A 9427-nucleotide genomic window follows, 5' to 3' on the forward strand; every position below is an offset into this window, starting at 1 on the left:
AAATATCTCAGCAATTTTTATTTCAGGACAAAAAAAGGTCAAAAATTTTCAAAATTAAAGGCAGTTATCCACGTTTTTTAAGAAATTTTAAAGGTTACGGGGCTCGGTGGCGAAAAGTGTTGAGACCCTAGCGGATACATCTCAGAGTCTTATAATTCCGTTTGGAACCATATATGACCATTATATGTTGTCATTAAAGTCCGTGGTAGGTTTGAGTTCATGAAAGCTATGCAAGTTTTGAACTGGTAAATTAACCTGTTAAAGGCAAATTGGATGCATGGTTCCACCCACCGAATTGGAACCCCAGAGGGTATTAGAGGCCATGGTAAACATCTCAACAATTTTTTAATTCTGGGCAAAAAAAGGTAAAAGAATTCCAAAATTTAAGGCTATTATCCACGATTTTTGAGGTTATGGGGTTCGGTGGCGAAAAGTGTTGAGACCCTAGTGGTTACATCTCAGGGTCATATAATGACGGTTGGAACCATATATGACCATTATATGTTGTCATAAATGTCTATGGTAGGCTTGAGTTTACGAAATTGGCGCAAGTTACGAACTGATAAATGAACCGTTTTAAGGCAAATTGGTAGGTTCCACCCACCAAATTGGACTCCCGGAGGGTATTAGGGACCATCGTAAACATCCAAGCGATTTTTATTTTTGGGCAAAAAAAGGTCAAAAATTTTAAAAATTAAAGGCAATTATCCACGCTTTTTGAGAAGTTTTAAAGGTTATGGGGCCCAGTGGCAAAAAGTGTTGAGACCATAGCGGATACATCTAAGGGTCTTATAATTCTGTTTGGAACCATATATGACCATTATATGTTGTCATAAATGTATGTGGTAAGTTTGAGTTCATGAAATCTATGCAAGTTGCGAATTGGTAAATTAACCGCTTTAAGGCAAATTGGATGGTTCCACCCACCCAATTGGACTCCCGGAAGGTATTAGAGGCCATGGTAAACATCTCAGCAACTTTTTAATTCTGGGCGAAGAAAGGTAAAAGAATTCCAAAAGTAAAGGCTATTATCCATGATTTTTTGAGGTTATGGTGCTCGGTGGCGAAAAGTGTTGAGACTCTTTCGGATGCATCTCGAGGTCATATAATGCCATTTGGAAACATATATGACCATTATATGTTGTCATAAATGTCCGTGGAAGGATGGAGTTTACGAAATCGGCGCAAGTTGCAAACTGATAAATTTACCGTTTTAAGGCAAATTGGATGGTTCCACCCACCAAATTGGACTCCTAGAGTGAATTAGGGACCATCGTAAACACCTCAGCAATTTTGATTTCCGCGCGAAAAAAGGTCAGAAATTTTCAAAATTAAATGTAATTATCCACGCTATATGAGGAATTTTAAAGGTTACGGGGCTAGTGGCGAAATGTGTTGAGACCCTATAGGATACATCTCAGGGTCATATAATTCTTTTTGGAACCATATACGACCATTATATGTTATCATAAATTTCCGTGGTAGGTTTGAGTTCATGAAATCTATGCAAGTTGCGAACTAGTAAATTAACCGTTATAAGGCAAATTGGATTGTTCCACTCACCCAATTGGACTCTCGAAGGCTTGGAGGGTATAAGGGACCCTGGTAAACATGTCAGCAATTTTTTTTCGGGCGATAAAAGGTCAAAAAATTTCAAATTGAAGGGCATTATCCACGCTTTTTGAGGAATTTTAAAGGTTACGTGGCACGGTGGCTAAAAGTGTTGAGACCCTAGAGGATACATCTTAGGTTCTGTTAATATTGTTTGGAACCATATATGACCATTATATGTTGTCATAAATGTCCGTGGTAGGTTTGAGTTTACGAAATCGGTGTAAGTTCCGAACTGTTAAATTTAACGCTTTAAGGCAAATTGGATTGTACCACCTACCCAATTGGAATCCCGAAGGATATTTGGGATCATGGTAAACATCTCAGGAATTTTTTTTTTTCTTGACGAAAAAGGTTAAAAATTTCCAAAATTAAAGTCTTTTATCCACGGTTTTTGAGGAATTTTAAAGGTTAAAAGGCCAAGAGCAAAAAGTGTTAAGACCCTAGGGGATACATCTAAAGGTAATATAATTCCGTTTGAAACCATGTATGACCATTATATAATGTCATAAATGTCTGTGGTATGTTTGAGTTTATGAAACTGGTGCAAGTTACGAATTAGAAAATTTACCTTTTTAAGGCAAATTTGATGGTTCCACCCACCCAATTAGACTCCCGGAGAGTAATAGGGACCATGGTAAACATCTAAACAATTTTTTTTTCCTAGTGAAAAATGGTAAAAAAATTCCAATAAAGGCTATTATTCACGCTTTTTAAGAAATTTTTAAGGTTACGAGGCTCAGTCGCGAAAAGTGTCGAGACCCTAAGGGATACAACTGAGGATCATATAATGTCGTTTGGAACCATATATGACCATTATATGTTGTCATAAATGTCCGTGGTAGGTTTGAGTTTACAAAATTGGTGCAAGTTGCGAATTGATAAATTGACCGTTTTAAGACAAATTGGATGGTTCCACCCACCTAAATGGAATCCCGAAGGATATTAGAGGCTGTGGAAAACATCTCGACGATTTTTTATTTCTGGGCGAAAAAAGGTAAAAGAATTTCAAAATTTAAGACTATTATCCACGTTTTTTGAGAAATTTTTAGGTTATGGAGCTCGGTGGCGAAAAGTGTTGAGACCCTAGGGGATACATCGATCTCAAGGTCATATAATGCCGTTTGAAACCATATATGACCATTACATGTTGTCATAAATGTCCGTGGTATGCTTGAGTTCACGAAATCGGCGGAAGTTGCAAACTTATAAGTTAACCGTTTTAAGGCAAATTGGATGTTTCTACCCACCAAATTGGACTCCCGGAGGGTATTAGGGACCATCGTCAACATCTTAGCAATTTTTATTTCCGAGCAATAAAAGGTCAAAAAATTTTAAAATTAAAGGCAATTATCCACGCTTTTAGAGGGATTTTAAAGGTTACTGGGCCTAGTGGCGAAAAGTGTTGGGACCATAGCGGATACATCTCTGGTTCTTTTAATTCTGTTTGGAACCATATATGACCATTATATTTTGCCATAAATGTCCGTGGTAGGTTTGAGTTTAGGAATTCTATGCAAGTTGCGAACTGGTAAATTAACTGGTTTAAGGCAAATTGGATGGTTCCACCCACCCAATTGGACTCCTGAAGGTTATTACAGGCCATGGTAAACATATCAGCAATTTTTTAATTCTGGGCGAAAAACGGTAAAAGAATTCCAAAATTGAAGGCTATTATCCACGATTTTTGAGAAATTTTTGAGGTTATGGAGCTCGGTGGCGAAAGTGTTGAGACCCTAGGGAATACATCTAAGGGTCATGTAATGTCGTTTGGAACCATATATGACTATATATGTTGTCATAAATGTCCGTGGTAGGCTTGATTTTACGAAATCGGCGCAAGTTGCGAACTTGTGAATTGACTGTTTTAAGGTAAATTGGATGTTTCTACCCACCAAATTGGACTCCCGGAGGGTATTAAGGACCATCGTAAAAATCTCAAAAAAATTTATTTCCGAGCGAAAAAAAGGTCAAAAAATTTCAAAATTAAAGGCAATTATTCACGCTTTTTGAGGAATTTAAAGGTTATGTGGCACGGTGGAGAAAAGTGTTGGGACCCTAGGAGATACATCTCAGGGTCATATAGTGCCGTTTGGAACCATATATGACCATTATATGTTGTCATAAAAGTCCATGGTAGGTTTGAGTTCACGAAATCTATGCAAGTTGCGAACTTATAAATTGATCGTTTTAAGGTATATTGGATGGTTCCACCTACCTAATTGAACTTGTAAAGTGTCGTTTTTTGACGGAAAAATCCCTTGAAAACACCTTGTTTTTCGTCGGAAATAGGGTTTCCGACGGAATTTTGTCGGAAACTGTTATCGGAAACACTTTTCCGACGGAAATCATGCCTCAGAAGACATATTCCGGCCCGAGAAAGTCCGTCGTAAATTTCTGACAGAAAACAAATCCATCGGAAAATTCCGACGGAATTTCTAATGGAAACTTCTACAAAAAAACCAGCCCACCGCACACCACCACCCACCACCACGTTCAACCCCCAGTGCCACCCCACAAGGCTTTTCCCACCCATTCCTCACCAAATCGCAATACCAAGTAGGCCTTAAGCCGCCACCACGCACCGCACCATCTAAACCAACTAGACCCTAAGCCGCCGCCACCACCTTAACCCATTCAACCCCAACCCACCTAACCTGAACGAACCCATCCACCAGACCCACATCTACCCTAACCCAATAACCCATATTTACCACCACCTTAACCCATTCAACCCTAGCCCACCTAACCCGAACGAACCCACCCACCACGACCTTAACCAACCTAACCCTAACCCAATAACCCAGATATACCACCACAACCTTAACCAACCTAAACCCACCCAATAACCCAGATCTACCACCATGACCGCCCAAAACCACAACCACAACACAAAAATTTAAAAAAGAAAAAAACAAAGAAAATTAAAAACAAGAAAACATACCTTTAAATACGAATTTGGCTTTGAATGTTGTCTCGAATTTGGTTTAATATGGTCACATTCGACCATGAAAACTCTAGATCTAGAGTTTTCATGGTCGAATTTAACCATAATAACCATTAATATCTAGAGAACCACCGCAACTCAAAAGATTTGAAAAAGAAGAACAACCTTACGTCGTGAACTCTGCAGCCTCATGTCGGTGAGAAAGAAAATGGAAAGAGAAGAGAAAGATAAGGGAAAAGAAAAGAATAAGAAGAGCAGAGAACGAGAAGGAGAAGGGAAAAGAAAAGAAGGAAGAGAAGGAGAACGGGAAGGAGAAAGAGCAGAGAGAAGGAGAAATGAAGAGGAGAGAAAAAGGGGGGAGGGCTGCATTTTAGATGTTTAGGGTTTGGTAAACAGTTTTTTTTTTTTAAAATTCTATTCAGACGGGAAATTCCGTTGAAAATTGTAAATTACGACGGAAAAATCCGTCGAAAAGAACATCTATTCTAACAGATTTTTTTCAGTTAGAAATTTCCGACGAAATTGTTTGATTCGTCAGAATTATTCGATGGGATAAAAATCCATCGAAAATTTCGTTATTTCCAACGGAATTTCGAGTCCATCGGAATTTCTCTATTTTCTAGTAATGCATATAACTAGGCTGCCACCATGAAGAGAATGAAGCTAAGGGTCCTTATGTTGTTGTTATGGCCCCTACTCGAGAATTAGATCAACGGATTGAAGAGGAGACTGTTAAGTTTGCCCACTATCTGGGGATTAAGGTTGTCTCGATTGTTGGTGGACAATCCTTTATTGAGGAGCAGGGATTCAAAATTACACAAGGGTGTGAAATTGTTATTGCAACCCCTGGACGTCTCTTGGATTGTCTGGAAAGGCGCTATGTTGTCTAAACCAGTGCAATTATGTTGTTCTTGATGAAGCTGATCGAATGATAGATATGGGTTTTGAGCCTCAGGTTGTTGGTGTGTTGGATGCAATGCCTTCAAGTAATATGAAGCCTGAGAATGAAGAAGAGGAGCTTGATGCAAAAAAGATTTACCGGACAACTTATATGTTTAGTGCCACTATGCCACCTGCTGTAAAGCGGCTTGCCAGGAAGTACTTGAGGAATCCTGTGGTGGTGACTATTGGTACGGCTGGAAAAACTACTGACCTCATCACACAACATGTGATCATGACAAAGGAATCAGATAAAACTTACAAGCTGCAAAAACACCTTGATGAGTTGGGTGCTAAGACAGATATAGTGTTTGTTAACACCAAGAAGACTGCTGATGTGCTTTCCAAAAATTTGGACAAATCAGGTTATCGAGTCACAACATTGCATGGTGGAAAATCACAGGAACAAAGAGAAATCAGTCTAGAAGGTTTCAGGACCAAGAGGTACAATGTATGGTTTCCACAGATGTTGCTGGACGTGGTATTGATATACCTGATGTTGCTCATGTAATCAACTATGATATGCCGGGGAATATTGAGATGTACACCCATCGTATTGGCCGAACTGGGAGAGCAGGAAAAACTGGTGTGGCGACCACCTTTTTGACTTTGCATGATACTGATTCTCATTCAGAGTAATAGTCCTGTTCCTCCTGAACTTGCAAGACATGAATCTGCACAATTCAAACCTGGATCAGATCCTGATAGACCTCCAAGACGCAATGAGACTGTTTTTGTGCATTGATAACTCTGCCTCTTCAGGACATTGTTTTGAATTTTGATAAAGTTTCTCTGGAATGTACTTAAATGTCTAGGGAATTCTGCATTGAAATTTCATGTGAGTAATTACAACTCTTCAAATTTGTCTGGTTTCTATTTCTATTCTACCAGTTTATTAACAATCATCCACCTCCTCCCCTTGGAACAGTATGTTATGTAGTTGAGTAACTTGACTATCTTTGGTTAATTTTATCAAATCTGGTGTTATGGATGTGCCCTTGAAATTTTTTTTTACCCCCTTCTGTTTGAAGCAACTTAATGTGAAATTGTGTTTCTCAATATGGCATTTTCAATTGATCTTTATGTAATCCTTTTACCCTTTGGAAGTGTGAACCTGCTGAGTCTCCTTTTGCGGATGTCAAGGAAGTTGGGTTTGTAAATCTATGTTGGCAGCTTCTCGGGTAATATGCGGTACTGAATTAGGTAATTTGTACTTGTTTTCTTATCCTTTCTTGCTTAGGATTACTTTTATTATGATTTTGGACAAGATAAAGGAAGGTTAGAGGTTTAGACTACTGTTTAACTTATATGGAGGGAGGGTAAATGTTATAGCTTTTATGTCAAACTTAACTGTGAACCAATGGAAACCATTTAAATGAGAGATGTTTTGTGCTACTATTATACTTGAATACAGTTTGTATTTATTTATTTTTTGTAATTTTTTTTAATCAAAAGCCCCACTCAAAGACTCCCAAAATGAAGGGCAGTAATCTCTCCATCCATATAAGTTAAACAGTAGTCTAAACCTCGAACCTGATTGCTCCTCGTGCCATCACTGCCTCATCCCATTCACCACCACCTGATTGTCTTTATTTTGTCTCCTACACCTCTCATTCATTATCCATTTCCCCCCAAACCAAGCATGTCCTTAGGGGTGGTTTTTGCTAAAATATTACGAGTACATGATTGCTTCAGGTCACTGGTAGACCACCCTGGACCCTGACATCTGGTACTGTTCTTGTACAGTTGTTGAGTGCACACAGCTTCCTTAACTGCTAAGAATGTATTGTAACCTTTAGTTGTGGCAGTACCTTCTGGCTTTTTATTGATCTGTGTCTAGCTCTATGAACTCACATTTTCTTTTTTAGCACTGCTTGCCGTAATCATTTTTGTTCTCTGCTCTTTGCTCGATTTGGAATAGATTATGGCTCATGTCTTGCGACTACTTTAGTCTACTATTTCAACATAATCTGTTTTGGCTTTAGCAAGCACAAGAAGCTGGAGCAGAAACAAAACACACATCTTATATTTAAGCAGGCAAGGACATTATATTGTTTTGAATTTGATTAATATTCTTTTTCTAAGTATAAATCACTTTTTGCTATTACTCATTGCACTTGCACTTGTACTAGAGTCTGCGGCCACCTGTGGGATGGTATAGTTCTTTGAGTGAAGTGAATACTGCTCTCTGTATCTTCAAAATACGTAGTAGGTCAATGAGATTGCTGGATTAAATGAGTTGCAAACTTGCAGGAGTATGTCTTGCAAGAGCTAGCACTTCTATGCGGGAATGAGAGGGGGGCTATGTAGTGTACGCAAGCTTGATCTATACTAACATGCTTGATCTGATAGTGGTTTTTGATGGTGAATTAGATGCCTAGAGACCATTTGCGCTTAAGCTAAGGTTTCACTATGAGTCTATGTTTAGAAGTAGTTTAAGATGGGGAATGATTGAGATAAAGGATTCTAGAGTATTTCTGTAATTGACTTGTTCGAGTGGATGCTCAATTTTGAAGTAGTTCCTTTTGGTAGTGAGTGATCCGTATACACAAGGACAAACTGAGGAACCAATTGTGGTAGCGTACTTGATCGTATGAATGCTTAAAGCAAGTCATATCTACTCTTGTTCGAAACTTGTATATGTGCACTTCTTAGCTCCAAGAATGGATTGTATAACTTAAAATAAACTACACTGTTTTAAGGTTTTCAATGGTTTTCTATGTATTCAAAAATGCTCGGATTACAGCATTATATACAAGTTCTACTTGCCTAATTGGGCTACAATTGCGGTCTGTAATCACTCCTTAATCACAGCCAGTAATCACTCTAAAAATCAGAGTGATTTGATTTAATTATCCTAAGTATAGAAAGAGGAGAGATTTACAGAACATTACAGAATATTATGGAATATTCTGGATTTCTAACACTCCCCCTCAAGTTGGATGGTAGGATCTCTAACACCCAACTTGCTCAATGCTTGCCCAAACGCCTGTGTAGAAACAGCTTTTGTTAAGATATCTGCTAGTTGATCTTCTGATCGAACAAAAGGTAGAGTTATCACTTTTCCATCTAGGTGGTCTTTGATGAAGTGTCTGTCAATTTCCACGTGCTTTGTTCGATCATGCTGGACCGGGTTTTCAGATATGCGTATGGCAGCCATATTGTCGCAGTACAACTTACAACTTTTCTTTGGTGCATACCCAAGCTCCTTTAGGAGTTTTCTGATCCATAGCACTTCAGTAATTCCTTTTGCAATTCCCCTAAATTCTGCTTCAGCACTCGACATAGCAACTACCTTTTGTCGCTTACTCTTCCACGAAACCAAATTTCCACCCACAAAAGTCAAATAACCAGAAGTCGATTTTCGACTGTCACGATCTGCTCCCCAATCTGCATCTGTAAAGGCGTGAAGATCTAAATGGCCATGGTTCTCATAAATAACTCCCTTTCCAGGAGTCCCTTTTAAATACCTCAGAATCCGGTATACTGCCTCAAGATGCTGCTTCTGAGGTTTATGCATGAATCTGCTAACAACTCCAACTGCATAAGCTAAATCAGGCCGAGTATGAGACAAATATATTAGCTTTCCAACGAGTCTCTGGTACTGCGTCTGATTTACTGATTTAGCTCCTTCAATAATCTGGAGCCCATGGTTCATAACCATAGGAGTGTCGGCTGGTTTACAGTCTATCATACCTGTCTCTGTCAAGAAATCCAGGATATACTTCCTTTGAGATATAAAGATACCCCTTTTTGACCTGAGTACCTCTATTCCCAGGAAATACTTAAGATTTCCAAGATCCTTCATTTCAAATTCCTTGAAAAGTTTCTCCTTCAATTGCTCTATTTCTTCTGTATCATCTCTTGTTATTATCATATCATCAACATATATGATAAGACAGGTAATTGCAGTACCTCTTCTTTTGAGAA

General features: G+C 38.7%; 1 pseudogene; it reads left to right on the forward strand.

Moving 5' to 3' along the window:
- The first annotated feature begins 3093 nt into the window (after positions 1–3093).
- Positions 3094–6246, forward strand: LOC110733740 (annotated as a pseudogene).
- The last annotated feature ends 3181 nt before the right edge of the window (positions 6247–9427 follow it).

Source organism: Chenopodium quinoa, unplaced genomic scaffold, assembly GCF_001683475.1.
Source record: "Chenopodium quinoa cultivar QQ74 unplaced genomic scaffold, ASM168347v1, whole genome shotgun sequence".
NCBI lineage: Eukaryota > Viridiplantae > Streptophyta > Magnoliopsida > Caryophyllales > Amaranthaceae > Chenopodium > Chenopodium quinoa.